Raw genomic sequence first — 20220 nt, 5'->3', positions numbered from 1 at the left:
AAAATGAGTTCTCAACCATTATACTCATTAAATTCAATTCACTCTGTTAATGGTGATTTCTGCAACATGATTGGTCCATGAAACCCTGGCTACATCCAGGGATTGCAAGTTATCATTTTTGTTGCATGTAAGAAAACCCCTTAATCTGGGTCAATTTCTCTCTGAACAATGGAATTATTGCACGATGTGGGTATGACTGAGGACCAACTTCTATAGCATGGCAAATTCAAACTAGACTACTGAAAACATTATCAATGAGTTATAATCTAAAAGTTTGTAATTGATGAAAAAGTAAAGATAAATTTTAATAAATGTTAATAATTCCAAATCCAATATGTAAGAGTCTAATAATGAATTATTCACGTGGACTCATTCACAAAATGCCTTAGCCACAGGCTCACTGGGCTAGGAGGTGAGGATTTTTCCTTGGCTTTCTAATCTGGTTCTTTTGTCATCTTCTCATGAACCAGGCAACCAGTTTCTCCCTGTGCTTTAAGATATTTGGTGATGGAAACACCACAGCTCACGATGATCTCACTCTTTCATCATAGCCAACAGATAATCGTAATTTCCTTGCTCTAAGCTTTCTAGAAGGTCCTTAGAACACATGTGCCACTCTTTAATTTCTATATTAATTTGTGTGTCACAAGCCACAGTGCCACACATAATGCAGTACTTTCATTTATTCAATTGTTACTTCTATACATCAAGAATTTCCAGACTGTCAGAGTTTTGCGGTCATCTTTATGATGTAAAACTTTCCCTTAAATCGGAAAATATCTTTTCCAATTCTGTAAATTGCATGCCTTCTTCTTCAGACAGATAAGAAAAAAGCAATCAAACCCAGAGATAAACAGAAGCCAGCCTATTCCTCACTGCCTGCCAACTTCACTCTCCACTAAGCACTGAGAAATATCATCTTGGACAAGGAAAGCTGCTGCATTCCCAGGAATGGAGAATTGGTTCTTTTCCAGGCTTGCTTTTCCTGTTCCCGACAGGAAAACACCTTAAAGACTGTTGAACATCCTCTGAGTTCTTGGTTCTTACAGGGGCTTATGCCTTTGGAAGTGTGGCTCAAGTGGTAGAGCACCTGCCAAGCAAAGTTGAGACCCTAAATTCAAAACCCAGTACTGCCAAAAGAAGCTTACCCCCAACTGTGCATTTTCGTGTGAGGTGAGGTGGGCATAGCTCGTGAGAGCACAGTGGTCATAGCTACCAAGCTGAACAGCCCCACTTCAATCTCTGATATACCACTGACTCATTGCCATCCTGGGGAAGCTACTTAACTTTTACAGACTCAGTTTCCCCTTCTCATTTACAAGGATGGTAAGAAAGAAAATGATGCCACACGACTAACACAAATATATATCTCCATTGCCATGGTGCCTAATCCCTGAGAAAATTGATGGTGTCATGTTGCTGCATAATTTGGGCCCCAAATGTCAGTCCTTTTCACACTGAAAGCAGCAAGTGATTCTTCTTAAACTCTGGTCAACTATCAGCCAGGGTCCTGTATCACACACCAGTTTCATAGCCAGGCTTTACACTGTCTGTTCAGCTTCTAAAAATGATATCAAAAGCCCAGCTCAAAGCCTTCCTTCTTCTTCTTAACGTTCTCTCTAGTAAGCAACCTCTCTTAACATACGCTTGCATTTTTTTTTTAAAGTGTGTTCTTTGGAACCAGCACTCATTGAATGAATGAACCAACACTCCTTTGAATAAACAACTTAGAATATAAGTGAAAACACCATAAGTAAATAAAAATAAATAACATTAGCGTTTTAATCTGAAAACCTAACTGTCTGAAACTGCTGTAATTGACTGTTTTTGACTCACTCAATCAGCATATTCATTTGGATAAATCTGATTTCTTATGTGTCTTTTAAGATTATTTGGTATGTATGTTTGTGTTTGTAAGACTGGGCATGTTGTCCAGATAACTTTAGATCTATGCTGTTGACTTGTTTTTCACTTAATGTAGCATAATATAGGAGGCATTTTACCATGCAACTTTTCTTTAAATGCATCATTTGCAACTGAAGAATGCTCTCACAGTGCTCCTTGCTCCCTAGACCCTGGGTGCCTTTCATTTCTGGAAAGCTATTACTCAGCAGTATGTGTTAACCATTTACTAATCAAAGGTATTGCTTAAGCCAGCAGGAAAAAGCAGTACTAATTCAAGACATTTGAGAATTTTCTGAAAGATACTTAACAAGAAAAACTCCAGGGAATCTGATTAAATATGTTGTTTACACTACTGGCAGTATTATATTTCTTGAGAATAGCTGTACAATAGGGATTGCCAGAATTATAATTCATCACATCAAAAATGACCTTTCCAAATATTTAAGGGACTGAAATTTTAGTTAAATACAGTTTCAGGAGCTCATTAGATTTTCAAGAGTCTATCTAAGAATGTCAAGGTTACATTTCAAAATGTGGTATTTGAAAATATGTATTTCAAAATAATGTTATCTACCACAGAAGAAAAGGCAAGAAAGTAGAGAATAATATTGATTCAGCTGCACACAATCAAACCCTTAAACATCAAAGACAACTAAATGACAGGGATTGCCACATACCTATCAATACTAACACTGAATGTTAATGGACTTAATTCCCCCAGCAAAAGACACCAATTGACAAACTGGATTAAAAATGAAGATCCAACAATCTGCTGCCTACAGGAATCTCACCTTACTGACAGAAATAAGCACTGCCTGAGAGTGAAGGGCTGGAAGATTTACCAAGCCAATGGCCCCCAAAAACAGGTAGGGGTAGCAATACTTATCTCGGACACAGTAGACTTCAAACTTACGTTGATCAAATGAGATAAAGAAGGACACTCCATACTAATAAAAGGAGAAATACACCAAAAGGAAATAACAATTATCAACCTAAATGCACCCAATGTCATTGCACCCAACAAGTGCAAAGACTCCAACACAGTAGTAGTGGGAGACTTTAATACCCCTCTATCACCAATAGATAGGTTGTCCAAACAAAAAAAATCAACAAAGGAATTCTAGAACTAAATCACACCGTAGATCAAATGGACCTCGCTGATGTCTACAGAATATTTCATCCAACCTCTGCACAACATACATTCTTCTCAGCAGCCCATGGAACCTTCTCCAAAACTAATCATATCTTAGGGCACAAAGCAAGTCTCAGCAAATATAAGAAAATAGAAATAATCCCATGCATTGTATATGATCACAATGCATTAAAACTAGAAATCAACAGTAAAAACAACAGTAAAAAAAAACATGCAAACAATTGGAAGCTGAACAACATATTGCTCAATGATCAATGGGTCATTGATGAAATAAAAGGAAATTTAAAGGTTCCTGGAAGTTAATGAAAACACAAACTATGGGAACCTATGGGACACAGCAAAAGCAGTCCTAAGAGGAAAGTTTATAGCCATGAGGGCATATATTAAAAGGTCAGAAAGATTTCAAAACATGACCTAATGCTACGTCTCAAACTCCTAGAAAAACAAGAACAAGCAAATCCCAAAACAAGCACAAGGGGAAAAATAATAAAATTAAGAGCTGAAATCAATGAAATAGAAACAAAAAAAACATACAGAGAATCAATGAAACAAAAAGCTGATTCTTTGAAAAAATAAGTAAGATTGACAGACCCCTGGCAAACCTGACAAAAATGAGGAGAGAAAAAACCCAAATCAGTAAAATCAGAAATCCAAAAGGGGAGATAACAACAAACACCACGGAAATCATCAGAGACTACTTTGAGAATCTATATTGTAATAAATTTGAAAATCTTGAAGAAGTGGACAGATTTCTAGATACTTACGACCATCCAAAACTAAACCAAGAGGATATTAATCACCTGAATAGATCTATAACACAAAAAGAAATTGAAGCAGCAATAGTCTCCCAAAAAAGAAAAGTTCAGGACCTGATGGATTCTCTGCTGAATTCTATCAGATGTTTAAAGAAAAACTAATACCAACCCTCCTTAAACTGTTCCATGAAATAGAAAGGGAAGGAAAACTGCCTAACACATTGTATGAAGTTAATATTACACTTATCCCAAAACCAGACAAAGACACCTCCAAAAAAGAAGAATTATAGGCCAATTACCTTAATGAACATCAATGCAAAAATCCTCAACAAAATAATGGCAAACCAAATCCAACAACACATCAGAAAAATCATCCACCATGACCAAGTCGGCTTCATCCCAAGGAGGCAGGGGTGTAATACAGCACATTAATAGAAATAAAGACAAAAACCACTTGATCATCTCAATAGATGCAGAAAAAGCCTTCAACAAGATCCAACAGCACTTCATGATAAAAGCCCTAAGAAAACTAGGAATAGAAGGAATATACCTCAACATTGTAAAGGCTATATATGACAAACCTACAGCTCTAAGAAAACTAGGAATAGAAGGAATGCAACTCAACATTATAAAGGCTATATATAAACCTATAGCCAACATTATACTCAATGGGGAAAAACTGAAACCATTCCCTCTAAAATCAGAAATGAGACAAGGGTGCCCACTTTCCACACTCCTATTCAACATAGTACTGGAGTTCCTAGCCAGAGCAATAAGGCAAGAAGAAGAAATAAAAGGAATACAAATAGGTAAAGAAACTGTCAAAATATCCCTATTTGTAGACGATATGATCCTATACCTTAAAGACCCATAAAACTCTACCCAAAAACTCCTAGACACCATAAACAGCTATAGCAAGATGGCAGGATACAAAATCAACTTACAAAACTCATTAGCTTTTCTATACACCAACAACGAACAAACTGAGAAGGAGTATATGGAAACAATTTCATTTACAATAGCCTAAAAAAAAATCAAATACCTAGGAGTAAACCTAAAAAAGGATGTGAATGACCTCTACAAGGAGAACTACAAACCCCTGAAGAAAGAGATCAAGGAAGACTACAGAAGATGGAAAGATCTCCCATGCTCATGGATTGATAGAAAGAACATAGTAAAAATGGCTATACTACCAAAAACAATCTACACATTTAATGCAATTCCCATCAACATCCCAATGACTTTCATCACAGAGATTGAAAAATCTACCCTAAAGTTCATTTGGAAACACAAGACACTGCAAATAGCCAAGGCAATACTCAGCAAAAGAGCAATGCTGGAGGTATCACAATACTTGACTTCAAATTATATTACAAAGCAATAGCAATAAAAACAGCATGGTACTGGCACAAAAACAGACATGAAGACCAGTGGAACAGAATAGAGGACCCAAATATGAATCCACATAGCTCTGCCCACCTTATTTTTGACAAAGGTGCTAAAAATATATGATGGAGAAAAGACAGCCTCTTCAACAAATGTTGCTGGGAAAAGTGGTTATCCATCTGCAAGAAACTGAAACTAGATCCATGTTTATCACCCTGTACTAGTATCAACTCAAAATGGATCAAGGACCTAAATATCAGACCTGAAACTCTGAAGTTAGTACAGGAAGGAGCAGGAAACATGCTGGAAGTAAGGGCAAGGACTTACTCAATAGAACCCCAGGACAAATGGGACTTCATAAAATTAAAAAGCTTCTGCATAACAAAAGAAATGGTCTCTAAACTGAAGACACCACCCACAGAGTGGGAGAAAATATTTGCCAGCTACACATCAGACAAAGGACTGATAACCAGAATATAAAGGGAACTTAAGAAACTAAACTCTCCCAAAATCAATGAGCCAATAAAGAAATGGGCAACTGAACTAAACAGAACTTTCTCAAAAGAAGAAACTCAAATGGGAAAAAAAAAAACATGAAAAAATGCTCACCATCTCTAGCCATAAAGGAAATGCAAATCAAAACCAACTAAGATTCCATCTCATCCCTGTTAGAACAGCCATCATTAGCAACACCACAAACAACAGGTGTTAGCGAGGATGTGGGGAAAAAAGAACCCTCTTACATTGTGGGTGGGAATGCAACCTAGTACAACCACTCTGGAAAAAAACGTTTGGAGGCTTCTTAAAAATCTAAACATAGATCTGACAAATGATCCAGCAATACCACTCTTGGGGATATACCCAAAGGAATGTGAGACAGGTTACTCCAGAGGCACCTGTGCACACATGTTTATTGCGGCACTATTCACAATAGCCAAGTTATGGAAACAGCCAAGATGCCCCACTACTGACGAATGGATCAAGAAAATGTGGCATTTATATACAATGTAATTTTACTCAGCCATGAAGAAGAATGAAATCTTATTAGTCTCAAGTAAATGGATGGAACTGGAGAACATCATCCTGAAGGAGGTTAGCCAAGCTCAGAAAACCAAAAATTGTATGTTCTCCCTCACATGAGGACTTTAGATCTAGGGCTAATACATCAATGTTGTTGGACTTGGGTCACATGACAAGGGGAGAGCACATATGGGAGGAAAAGGGATAGGTAGAAAACCCAAAACATGAAAAGATTTGATGTTCCCTCTCCAGAGGAACTAATACAGAAACCTTAAAGGGAAAGAGGTCAATATGGGAAGGGGATCAGGAACTACTGAAAAGGTCAGTTAGAGATGAATCAACTTGGGATGTAACACATTTGTACATGGAAGCAATACTAGGAAATTCTCTGTACAGCTACCCTTAACTCAACTAGCAATAACAATTTGCCTTCCTTATTATGCTTATGTCTTTTCTTCAACCAAATTAGAGATAAGGGCAGAACAGGTTCTGCCTGGAAGGGAGGGGAAGAGGGGAGGGAGTGGGGGCAGGGGGGAGAAATGGCCCAAACAATGTATGCACATGTGAATAAATGAATAAAAAAAACAAAATAATGTCATCTGATTTTTGAAAATCCCACATCAATTAGGTTTTTGCTGTGCAATGCAGTAGGAACTATTTTTTTAAAGGTAAATTTATTCTCTATGACATCATAGAATCTATGAATTTGTGGAAAACGCTTACCTAGACATAAGAGCAAATCCTTTCCAGCTTGGCTAGACTCTGAAAAGTAGATGTATTTGTTGTGTTATTTTTGTTTCACTTTGTTTTCCTATGTTGGAGTAGAGACAAATCAAAGCTGCCATGCTTGTACAATGCAGCATCTGGCCTAGCTTCCCTAAGAAAATTTCACCTGGACAAACAGAATTTGGCAAAGCAGGTGTCAGAATGTACGTGCCTTTAGGGAATTCTCAATGTACGTCTCAGATTCAATATTCATGACTGATCCTGTTGTGCTGAAAACAGAATAACAAGGTATTTAGAAAATCCAATACTTCTCAAATTCACTTGTGCACCAAATCCCTTTTATTTTATTTATTTATTTTTTTTTTTTTTTGGGTATTGTGGAGCTCTGAGGACATCAAGCAGAATCTACAAAATATTGTTAATACGTGTGTGGTGTCTTGTGACTGTTAGGTTTTGGCTGTCATTAACACTATCATCTTGGTCACAGATTATTAGTTAGAACCCAGATAGTCCCTCTGGCTCTCCACAAATACTAGCAAGAGTTAATTATTGTAAGGATGATAAAATGCTAAAATAATTTTTGAAATTACAATATGGCTTTGAAGTATCTGCATTTTTTAAAATAAACATAATTAATACAACATACTATACATGATACAGACTTAATTTCCATTGCTTTGTTTCTTGTACACCCACAACTAGTGGCAATCCATAGATAAGATGACCACTGTGGAGTCCACTGGAGGTTCCTTTTGGGTCTGAAGTGAATAGCTTGAGACAGCGCCTTTAAGTCCTCACATTGGTATTGTTTCATGACAGAATCCCTAGGTGTCCTGCTTATTTCGTATCTTACAGAAGCATTTATAAACCTCCTCTGCCTGCAGCTACGTTTCTTTTCTTTTAATCAACAATGTTCCTGAAGAGGTTGACGTATCTGCAGTATACTCAGAAAAGTGTCCACCGTTAAAATGCACCAGGCAGGACGTTGGTATTTCCTATGGGCTTAGCTATTTGTCTGTCTGAGCAGCACTGAGGACTTAAGGGCACATTCGGGGCACAGAGTCTACTGTTCTGTGTGCCCCAGGGGAAGCTAGAAGCACAAAAGGGGTTCATGGTTGGAGAGGAAGCCTGGAGAGCACCCCAGAGCTTCATTCATGGGCTCAGAGATTTATCTTGTGGAAGATTTGTTTCAAGTCACATTTTCCTTAGAATGTAGTATGTAGTATGTGTCCACTAAGATTGTTGGAAGACAACAATCTTAGGAAAAACACTGCAATTCCTGGCACTTAAAGGATAGCTATGTTAATATTCAGATGTGGTGTTTTCCTCTCTCTCTCTCTCTCTCTCTCTCTCTCTCTCTCTCTCTCTCTCTCTCTCTCAAGGTCTAGTCATTTTATCATTCTTCAGGGGTAAATAATGGTTTTAATTTCAGTCTGTGTATGAACAAATCCACGTACTAAATCTTGAAGACCCTGGTCTTGAAGAGTAAAGAGTATGTGTACATGAAAGCAATGCTAGGAATATTTCTATATAGCTATCCTTAATTCAACTGGCAAAAATCTTTGTCTTCCTTATTATGCTTATGTCTTTTCTTTAACAAAATTAGTGATAAGGGCAGAACAGGACCTGCCTGGAGCTGAAGAGGGGAGGGAGGAAGGGGGAGAAATGACCCAAACAATTTATGCACATGTGAATAAGTGAATAATTTAAAAAAAAAAAGGAAACATCTTCTCCAAACAAGCAGGTCTTGGATATCAAGCAGAAAATACCTGCTTTCATTTTTTAGAGAATAAATCTGCCCACAGAGTTTTCATGTGAGCCAAGACTGTTACTAATTCTTTTTCTTGTAATCAGTCCCAAAGTGCAGTTGGTAGGAATGGCTGTTCAGTTGCAAAGTGGGATCAGAGTCTGCACATTTCACTCGTAATCCTGCGAGGGGATTCTCTACTTACTGAAAATGTACCTGAACTCCAGGTACATTTTTCCACCTCTACAATCTGTTCCTTGAACCCTTTTAAACAGTTTGACTTAGAGAGGTTTTGTAACACTGGTGAGAAATAAGAAATATTTATTCCTGGCTTTAATATTCATGAGAGAGAGAAAAGAGAGAGAGAGAGACAGAGAGACAGAGAGAGAGAGACTGAGAAGCAAGGTGAGATTTAAAGACTGTAATTAAAGCCACCTGGATTGGGACTGCAGAAAGGTCACTTGAAGAAAAGGGTGATTAACATTTCCAGTTTCTGAACTGATCATCTCTGACTGAAGAATAGCATTTGGAGGATATAATATTGTTTATAAAATTAAGGAGCTCCAAGACTGGACCTTTTCCTTTGTTACAGTTTTTTTTTAAGTTTTAAAGCTTTGGTTAGACATTTTGAAAATTATGGTTTCATGGGAGAAATAATAACATTGACTTTTAGGTTAGAATGCCTTTCCTTGTAGAGCAACTTACTAAATGGAGTGTTTAGTGGTTTTCACTCACTGGGACACAAAGCCTTTTAAAATTCTTCCTCTGAATTGTAGTTACTGTTGCTTTTCCCCAAATATATTTCCCATGTATTATCTTTCTTCTTCTGCCTCACAGCAGAATCTGGGCAAAGGTAGCTTCCCCTCTGGCTAAGTTCAAGACCAACCCTGAGGCCCACAGATGGTGAAGAGTCCACACAGAATAGTCTTTCTTCTCAATAATCAGATGCACAGATAAATATAGATAGATAGGTAGGCAGGTAGATAGATAGATATGATATGATAGATAGATAGATACAGAAAAAGATATATAGATACAGATGAGTTAGAGATAGATCAACCAATAGATCGACAGAGATAGTATCTAATTATGGTTAGGAAAGGGAAAACAAAATTGGTGCAACTTTTTTGATAAGTAATAAATAAGTGTCTAATAAATGTAGATACTCTGTGACCCAGAAACCATAGCTTCTGAGAAGTATATAATCAAAAATGAGTGTACCTGTATAAGGAGTATTATTGCCATATGGTTTGTAATAGGAAAATATGAAACAACCTTAATCCTATAAGTTGCAAAAGGATTGAACAAATTATGCCACATGTACATGAGGCAAATTTACTGCTTTACAAAGCTTGAGTTAGACCCATATGGATTGGGAAAAATATGATGTTTAGTGAGGAAAGCAGATATGTAGACCTATGAGTGAAATGGTCATAGTAAAGGAAATGGGGATATCTAAATGAAAAAAGAAAACATGGAGGACAGACATCAAACAGTTAATACTCAAGGAGAGTGAATTTGGGAGTGAGAGTTGAGAAGACAAAACACTATTCATTTCTCCCCTTTATATAATTAGATATTGTTTGGTTCATCAAATGAGCTTATCTTTATTACTAAAAAATAAGAAGATGATCATTACGTATTATTTTACCTGGATGGTCTGGTTTTTTTCAGGTTCTATTTCTGTGTGGTTGGGTGGCATTACAGCTGACAGAGGTTAAGATCCAAGAATGGAATGCTTGTGGCAAACCGGGGAACACCCAACACCCTGTCTCACTGTAATATTCTCACCATTCTGCTTCAATGGGCTCCATAGCAATATAAATAAGTTAGTCTCCTAGGCTTGCACAGAAATGAATATTTCAAGTCTTAAATGGGGATAAGAAAGTAGCAAATCATAATTTTATAGTCCAAAAGGAAACATGAAATTGTGAATGCCATAGCTCTTCTGTCCTCTCACCTCATTTGTGTCAGTAACATGGATTTACTACCTTTCGACCACATCACCGCCCTAGCTTTAGAAAGATCGTGATGAATCTGGTGACAAATGACTCCTTTACTCTGTTATCCAGCTGGAGGCCCCAAATTGTCTTGAAATCAATTGTGTTGTAAAAAGAACTAGTATAGTATATACATGTGTAATATGTCACGATGAAGCCCTATATTATACAATTAATATACGCTAATAAAATTTTCAAGATAAAAAGGAGTTAGAATTTTAGGATTTTCATTTGTTATTATTCTTATATTAAAAACTGTTAGTAAATGAGGGCATGAATAAATACCTGGTTTGCTATCAAACGTATTCCACTTATAAAGCTTAGATTTCTTTTTTTGTTTTTGTTGTTTTGGTTTTTTCATTGTTTGCTTTTTTGGGGTACTGAGGTTTCAACAGAGGGCTTTGCACCTGTGAGGCAGGTAGTCTACCACTTGAACCACACTTCCAACCCTAGATTTCATTCTAAATCCACCTCTTATACACAAAGGACAGAATTCAGAATTGCTACGATTTGGGTTAGGTAGTTAAGTTCCTTTCAGCTTCAATTTTCTATGTCTTTAAGATTTTCAAGAAAAGCCAAAACTGATGGTAAAGCTAATCTCCAGTAGAGATTGTATGTGTTAGAACTGAACATCAAATTGGGTAGAAAATAAAGATCAAACACCACAAATTGCTAATGCCCCATATACTTCTTTATGCCGACTTTCTCCTTTCTCAGTTTTCATTGTGTCTCTTAGTAAAAGCAATAAATTGAAGTGACATTTAATTGCCTACTCCAGCCAGCAGGCATAATCTATAGAGTTTGATTTTATAAGGTCATAAGTTATCTCATTAATTTATTAAAATGTCATTTTATTTAACATGTTAGATGAAATACATATATATATACATATATATAAATACATATATCTTTCCAAAAAGGTGATATTTAAAACTATGTTCTTTTAAATTTTCCTTTGCTTTTGAAAGAGCTTGGTGCTGAAAGAACTAGTTAAATCTCAGATGGTTAAAAATTTTAGAAGTTTCTATTACTTAACTGGCACTAGTAGAAATACTAGATAACTGTTAAATACATTTTTCTTAATTTAAAAAATTACACAACGTAAAAACCAGATGTACTTATGGTAACAGTCAATCAACAAGCATAAATGTTATTGATGAAGTACCTTTTAGACACTTTTCTACGTACAGAGAGAGAACTGTATCATTACAAAGTTGGGATAATATTCTCCAAGCTATTTTGTACATCTTATTGAATTTTTTTTAAATCCTATGGACCACCAGCTTTTATCTCAACAGGACAAGAGTAAGTCTACTGAAATTGGTCTGGCTAATAAGTCATCCTCTTCCATGGACAGGCCTAACATTTTCCTGTACCATTTCTGCTCTCTACCAGAATTGAAATGGAGAGCAACACTTTTCACTTAATTGCCTGTTGACACTGCTTCAGATATTTCTAGAACTCTTAGTGTAATAAAACCTCACAGGAATCTTAGTGTCTGCTCCCTCAAGCCTAAGTTCCAAGGAGCTATAAGAACTAAGCACTGTCAGCCTGCAGACATGGCCCTGCCTGGTCTCTATGCAGAAAAGAGATTTATTCCTCCCAACTGGAGGCTTCTGAGAGTTGTGTGACCTACAGGACCTATGGGGTGGACCTTGGTGAGACAGCTAACATTTCCAATAATTCATCTTCCTCCAATCCTGGTTAGTCCTCATTTTTACTTAAAATATACATCCCCATCCACATAACTGTTCCCCAAAAGCAAGGTATACAAATGACCCTCCTCTCCATCACCAATGCTTTCATACTAATATATTAAACCATTCTGTGTTCCCTGCCCCAGGCTGAGACCTTCAACTTGCATGAAACACTGAGTCTGTTACCAGGCTGGTAGTTACTACACCTCACCCAGATTCCCATGAGCCAGACTGGCCCCCAGGGAATATCATAATAGGTTTGCAGTGTTTCCTTAGGTACTGCTATAAGACTATGCTTGACAGCCAACCCTGGGGATGAGTGACTTTCTTTAACTCCAGAATGGCCCTCCCATTTCCCCTCTCCTCCTTTCCAGCTCTGTGATGGACTGTCAGGAACGCCTAGATAGATCCTGTCTACCTAGAGCACTCAGTGTCACTAGAAACTCCTGCTGGACTGCTCTCTTCAGCTATCAAAATAGCTGAAACAACTTCTCAAAAATGTTGACTATTGAAAGAGTTGAACAACTACCCATGTAAGCCTGGAGTTGTGCTAATCTTGTGATTTGGGTGATGTAACATGAGAAAGAATGTCTGGGGTGGGGGAGATAACAAATAGAGAATAATGAAACTGCACCAAGTTTTATCTCAGTGATCCCTACAGAGCTGTTTTCCTATGCAAAGCAATCAGGCATCTGTTTCTTTATCTGTATAATGTAGACAGGAATAACACCCCCCTTACAGGGCTGTGAAGTCCATATTCATGAATATTACACCATATTCATATGACCCCTTGTAATATGGTGATCAGTCAGCACAATTTTTGTTATTTTTATTAATTTTACTGTGTGAGATTTGGAATTTAAAAAGGACCCCAGCTTGAATGCCAGCTTTACCTATTACTTATTAGACAACTTTGAGGCAATTATTTGACCTCTGTATTTCATTTGCAAATCAAAAATAATGATTAGGCTGGCACAAAGGAAACAACTCTTATTTCCCAACCCCTTTCACCTGCTTTTCTCTTCATTTCCCTTAGGTTACAGAGGACTGGATGATTTTATTTTAAAAAAATTTAATGTCATAGATAGATTATCTCCCCCACTCCAGATGGAACAGCTACAAGTGAGATGAGGACTCTGATGGGAACAACTCATGGCACAACATCTGAATGAGCACAGATATTAGCAAATGCTGTTTGTGAAGAAGGACTAAATGCAATCCAGACTTTGCCTAACCTATCCATTTTGGAACCATATTTATCCTACTTCCATAAAACAGGCTGTCAGCCTCAATTTAGCCAACATGCTTGCTATTTTGGTCTTCAGATAAGGTAGGTTAGTAAACTAAAGGTATACTGTGGAATAAAAGGGGAGTATTCTAGATTATCCCTAACAGTCCAGGATCTCATTTCAGCTGAATATAAGACATGAAATTAGTTAAGTAAGCTTAGTTATTTCAGGACTCAGAGTAGGCTTGATGCTATCTAAGTTGGATGACTACAGATTCATTTATCACCCACTTAGACTGAAAAACATGGACTCAAGTGTTTTGCATCTTTCTAGCGATAAGAGGAACATGCATGCTCTAAATAATTAAAATGTAGGCGAATAAGACTTTTAAGAAAAGTTTTAAGGAAATGGAGCCTTTCCCATTATCATCCTAAAAGTCTAAAACTGATACCTCACCAACTCCAATTATAATGAACAGGGCATAGAAATTAGGATTCCTCTAGGAAAATTCCATGCTGGACCTGAAATGGGCCACCCACAGGAGCCCTGAGGATGTCCACCTGCACTTTTCCTGGCCTTTGTTTCATCTTTTCTTTAAGTTGCAATACTGCTGTGAGCAAGGCAGAGACAGAGAGAAATCTCTCTCACCAGTTTTGTCCAAAACTGTTAAAATAATCATTTTCTCCCCATTTCTCTATGTATTATGTCATTTTCTCTTCATGTGAGCACATATTCAGACCCAGAGCCAGGCCTATGGCCAGGGCTCTGGTAACAACTTGGTGACCGTGAGAGAACTCAAACCTACAAGAGAAAATGAATTTGTTTACAGTGTTGACCAGAACTGGGGAGAAAGTCTCAATCTGTTTCTGACTTGGCCAAAGCAATGACATAACTTACGAAAAGATGAAACAAAAGTCAGGAAATACAAAGGGAAGGCCATGCAAGGGAGGGATAGAGCAGGGAAGGAAACCAAAAACTTGAATGAGGTTGATGTGCTCAGTGTACAGGAATGAACACAGAAAATTTAAACTGGCCAGGGTCACCATGGGAAGTGGACTAGGGAGGAGTGAGGAGGACTGGAAGAGGTGAATCCACCGGAGCTGTAATCCACATATGCATGGGAACAACACAAGGAATCTCCCTGTGTAGCTCTTTATCACAAACTAGCAAAATGTCATGCTTCTCACTTTATCTTTTATGTTTTTCTTCTACAAAATCAGAGAACAGGGGGGCAGAACAGGTTCTGCCCAGGGGTGGGGGCAGTTGGCACTGGTGGGAGGAAGAAGATGACAGGGAAAGAGGTAGGAGGGTGAATACAGTGCAAATAACGTATACACATGTATGTAAATGCAAAAATGATGCCTGTTGAAACTGTTCCAGGAATCAGGGGAGGGGTGATAAGGGACAATAGTGAAGGGCGTGAATTCAAGTATGATATATTTGATACATTATAAGAACCTTTGTAAATGCTACAGTGTAGCCCCACCCAGCACAACAGTAAACAATAAATAAAGTCAGGAAATGTAGACAGAGATAGACTTTTTCCTGGTGCCAGGATTCCTGCCTTCATGCCCAGTATGGAATTTGCCTGGAGGGATCCTCACTCCTAGGCCCCTCCATTACATTCTGTTCAGAGTCCCCACTCCCTATAAATGCATGACAGTCTGACAGAAAAGGACTATCGCCTCCAAGGGTAACAAAACATCCTACTTCTTCCATATTCTAAGTCAAGGAATATTTTCTGGTCCTGTTGAACGAAGTCTCTTGTGTAGTCCTCCACAAGTATTATTCTGTCTCAGCTTTGTTCTCCTCTTTATTTAGCCAGCCACATAATTATGACAGCAATTTCTGGAACCACCAGTCATCTTTGAGTGTGTAACCTTTGGAACCCTGGTTACTGGAATTTGGAGGAGTCTGTCTTCTGTACTTGGGGATTTGAAGCTCACCCCCAAATGAATGTGGTGTGCAATGAATTTGCAATCAAATGAATTTGAAGCTAGGATGAAAGTCAGTTCCTTCACTGATTTTCAAAATGAATGCTTTGCTAAATCTAATATTCAAGAAACTTAGGGTGTTCAACCTTGTTTATTGCTTCCCAGTACATTTAGTGAACAGATATTTATATTAACAGACAATGATTGATTGCTGAAGTGCTTATTTCTATTTGAACACCAGCATTGAGAGATGTATTTACATATGTATGTACAAATCTAAAGTGATGTGAATCCAACACGTAGGCAAGTTGGCTCCCTAATTATAAATTTGGCAAATGTGATTTGGATGTTTATAAAATTTAATAAGTAAACCCACACAGTAGACATTCATCAAGTGACGACTACAGGGAAGACAGTAGGATGCTGTTGGAGAATCACATGTGCACAGAGCGAAAGGACCTGAGTACACTTCTGTCCTGTGAGGACATCAACAGTGAACGGTGAACTCTGTGCACCTCAGCATGCCCTAAATGGCAGAAAGGGTTTATTTGTTAGATAACGATGGGGGAGTAAAGTGACTCCCTTCTCCCTCAGAATTGTTCTTTTCTAATAGGGACGGGAGCGCTGACATATGTGTGGACTTCCTCTTAGAAGTGCCAGGAATGCTGACACCGTTTCCTGAAGATGTGCACGCGTCTAAAAGAGACAAAGCCAAAGGTGGAAGAAGTCAGGTGGAACTGGATTTGAGTTTTGACCTGTAGTCACTCCCCGGCCAGCCTCAGTGTGTGTGTGTAAAATGAATGAACCTCATGGAATGACAGGCCCAGCGTTTTCTTCCATAAGACACGTTTCTTAGACACGTTTCTTAGGCATGGGGGCAGAGCTATAGAACGAGGAACTCAACAGATAGATTTCTTTTGCCAATGTCAGAACCTCCGAGTCCTCACTAGTTACATAAATAGGTCAGGCACTACCAGCTACGAAACTGCTTCCAGGACAAAAATGCTGTGATTTTTTTTTTACATTGCTTTAAATCATTTTGTGTAATTTATTGGCTTCTCCTTTCCTGAGGTCCTGATTATCTGTTAACCCCTTTTCTCCTTCTCTTCTAGCACCTGTGTTTTGATTAGTGGCCAAATAAATGACGTTCACATCTTCAGCTAAGGTACAATAAGGTAAGACACTTTTGCAAGCTGAGTTCTTTTCATGAAAAAAGCTATTTCTTGCTTGGTTGATGAGAACAGATTAATGAAAGGTAAAAACTTAAAAGTTGGTGTCTTTCAACACAATTTACAACTTCTGTTATGTACATCTTCATATAAATATATATCCATTCTCAACTTTTTTGTGTCTTAATAAAGGTAATAGTATGTTCATTTGCTTATCAGGTTCAAAATTATAATGAAGCATGCTAATTGAAAATTGAAATAAGTTGACTATATTTCAAATGCTCTTTTGTATCTTAATATTTGCAATATAGGATATTTTTAAATAATGGAAAATGTTTGAATTAAATTAGAATATATGTGGACACTTTAGCTTGTATACATCTTAAAAGCTTAAGAGTTATCTCTTCACTTATATTGGTGGTTCAGATTGTTGTTCACAATGAAATTGTGAACACAAAAAGCAACAATTGTGTGAAAGCACAATCCCTTTTAAATGTTATCATTTTTCTTTATTCTGCAAATGCTGTTAATAGTCTACCCGAAATCCTTCTCCTCTTCTTCCTTCCTTCATTACAAAATCCAAGTGCTGAGTTTAAAAATCTTCATCTTCCCAGACTCCTTAGTCAGTCCATGTGACTCTTTCTGGCCAATGAAGTCTGTGTGATAGCCCAGGGAGTTTCCCTTCCTAAATTCAAAGAGCAGAAATTCAAAAGGAGAACTTTTTTTTTTTTTAACTATTCTCCTTTGTTCCTGACTATCTTCCTACCTGGAAAGCACAGCCCCCAATTTACAATCCCAAGGTCATCTGGGGTATTGCAGTAAGAAATGAAATGAGTGCGAATTCTGGCAAGCCTATCATCAGAGTCCTCTTGCCTATGACACGCGTATGCCCCGACTTGCACACGCTTGTTAGGTTCTGACTACTCAGATCTGAGTGAGGACTGAGCTGATCCTGGGTGTCATGCTTAACCCGTGTCCAGGCCTCACTTAATCTTCACAGCAGAACTCTCAGGTTGAGTATCGCTGTCTGCATTGTACATATGAGGAAACTGAGCTCTGAGATGTTAAAAATGCTCAATAGTGGTAAGTGACATAGGCGAGATTTGAGCTTGGACCTGTCAGTTGCCTTTCCTCATGTGTTGGTGCCTCCATGCTGGTCCTGATGGGGAGCCTGTGCTGTTGCTAATTTCATTTGACAGCTCATCAGCAGGTATGGTCAGTGCAGGAACTCTCTGCACACTCTTCAGCAACATGGGATTTGCATTAGATTATCCATCTGTAAAATTAAGTGAACTGAGGCTATTCCCTTACAGAAAAAAGAAAAGGGAAACCCCTGATTCTGGAGAGTCAGGATGAATTGAGTTGCCTACAAATACATGGGAAGGAAATGTTAATTTCTAGCATCTGCTTTTGTGTTTTGTTCTTTAAAATAAAAGTTTAGAACTAATGGTCTAAGTGTAGCCACCAAAACTCAGATTTTTAACCTTACAATCTTAATATTAAATATCCTCTTTCTAACAGTCTTCATTATTTCACTCAGGCTAATTTGATTCTGAAAATCATCAGGTAAAAGATATGTTACATAATAAAATTCCTTTCCAAAGGAAATCATGCCAGGTATTGAATAAGGCACTGAACTGAGTCCAAAGAGGAGGTCCTGGATAATGGAAAAATCCCTGAGCTAGAAAATAAAAGACCGGAAATGCAGGTGATAGTTCGGCTCTTCTGTAGCATTAAAAATAAAAGCCATTTCACCTTTCTGGACCTTTGTTCTTTATTTGTAAATTGAGAGTGTGAGATATTCTGATATGCTATTAGTACAATCCCTTACATCTTTGTGTCTCTTATGAAAATATAAGGAAATGCTCTGATAAAATTTCTCTTTTTGGCCACAGAATCTAAGAGTTATCGTTCTTTTCTTCCACTTTCTTCCAAATAGTTCCTCAGTCTCTCTCTCTCTCTCTCTCCCTCCTTTGGAAATACTGGAATTTTGAATTCAGAGCCTCATACTTCTAGGCAAACACTGTACCACCTGAGCAATTCCCCCAGCCCTTTTGACTTATTTTCCAGATAAGGTCTCACACTTCTGCCTGGGGCTGGCCTCAAATCATAATCCTCCTAATTCCAACTCTGGAGTACCTGGAATTACAAGCATGAACCACCTCACCTGCCCTGAATCTCTAGTCTCTTTTGTTATGACCCTACTCCAAGGCATTCTCCTGTCTTGTTTAGACAAAGACATCAGCTTCCCAGTGGTCACCTGGCTTCCATTTTGGATGCACCAAATACATTCTACACTCAACCAGAGTCCACTTTGCAAAACCCCACTACAACTTATCAGTCTGCTTGAAACCTGCTCAAACCCTTCAGTTCTTTCATCTGTGTTTAGAAACCCAAACGCATCTCAACTTAACCCATCTGTCAGGATCTGGTTGCTACTTATCCCTTCTTCCCACCAATGCTTCCTAAGCACCAGCCTCCCTTAGTTTTTTTTTTTTCCTTGAATGCTGTCCTTGTTCTTTCCCTTGGGGTCCTGGCCCTGAGTCCCCTGGCTTTCTGTCCTAGGCACTTTTCACCACTCATCCCTTTCATTCAGTTCTCTGCAGACCTCCCTTGACCCTTCTCTCTGAATGAGCCCTGTCCCAGGCACCCATATTTAATTCCCTTTAAAAACTGGAAGTTTTCTTTTTTACAGCATATTAAAATTCCTCTTTGTTGACAAAATGCTTACATATGTACCTTATGGTATTTAAGCATGACCAAGAATTCTGTCACATCTGTTAATAGTCTGTTGTTCCTCTCTCCATAATGAGACATATGCTGCTGCGGGATAAGGTCTTATCTGATTTTGTTTGTTTGTTTGTTTGTTTTTACTGCCCATATCATACCTATTCCCTGCAAGATACTTTTTAAATATTTACTGAACTAATAAATGTAGAATCATCTGAAAAAATGTAAATCCGCATACAAATGGAGATAGCGGCATACCTATGATTGCTACAGCACTATTCATGGTAGCCAAGTTATAGGATCAGCTTAGGTGCCCATGAATAGGTGAATGGATGAAGAAAATGTGGTGTATATACACAATGGAGTATTATTCAGCTATAAAGAGGAATGAAATCATGTTGTTTGCAGGAAAATGGATGGAATTGGAAATCATCAGGTTAGGAAAAATAAACCACACTCAAAGGGATAAATATTGCATGTTTTCTTCCATATGTGGAATCTGGATTCTAAAAAAAAAAAGGACAAAAATGTAAAAGGGAGACTACTGGGAGGAACTATAAAGAGGTGGGGAGGGAAGAAAGGGTGGGGGTAAATAAGATTGCAGTACATTGTATACATATATGAAATGGTATAATAAAACCCACCCAAAAATTGCAAGAAAGTTTTAAAAGGGGAGGTTGGGGGACAGGGTGATAAGAAATAGTAGCAGAGGTGGTGAATAAGATCAATGTATGAAAATGTTATGATGAAACTCCTCATTTAGTACAAT

General features: G+C 37.9%; 1 protein-coding gene across 13 annotated transcripts in view; it reads left to right on the top strand.

Moving 5' to 3' along the window:
- The window catches only part of Chrm3 (cholinergic receptor muscarinic 3), a 429909-nt gene that overhangs the window by 182951 nt on the left and 226738 nt on the right, over positions 1–20220 (top strand). For 7 of the 13 annotated variants that reach the window (XM_074056780.1, XM_074056779.1, XM_074056782.1 and 4 more), the window contains one exon: positions 16665–16727. The gene's annotated coding sequence lies outside the window, so the exon portion shown is untranslated. Of the gene's footprint in view, positions 1–2626; positions 2772–13324; positions 13720–16165; positions 16284–16664; positions 16728–20220 lie in introns of those variants that run through there. The other 6 variants (XM_074056786.1, XM_074056783.1, XM_074056788.1 and 3 more) reach the window with 3 other exon arrangements.

This window comes from Castor canadensis, chromosome 15 (genome assembly GCF_047511655.1).
Source record: "Castor canadensis chromosome 15, mCasCan1.hap1v2, whole genome shotgun sequence".
Lineage (NCBI taxonomy): Eukaryota > Metazoa > Chordata > Mammalia > Rodentia > Castoridae > Castor > Castor canadensis.
This window is presented reverse-complemented; position numbering and strand designations above follow the sequence as displayed.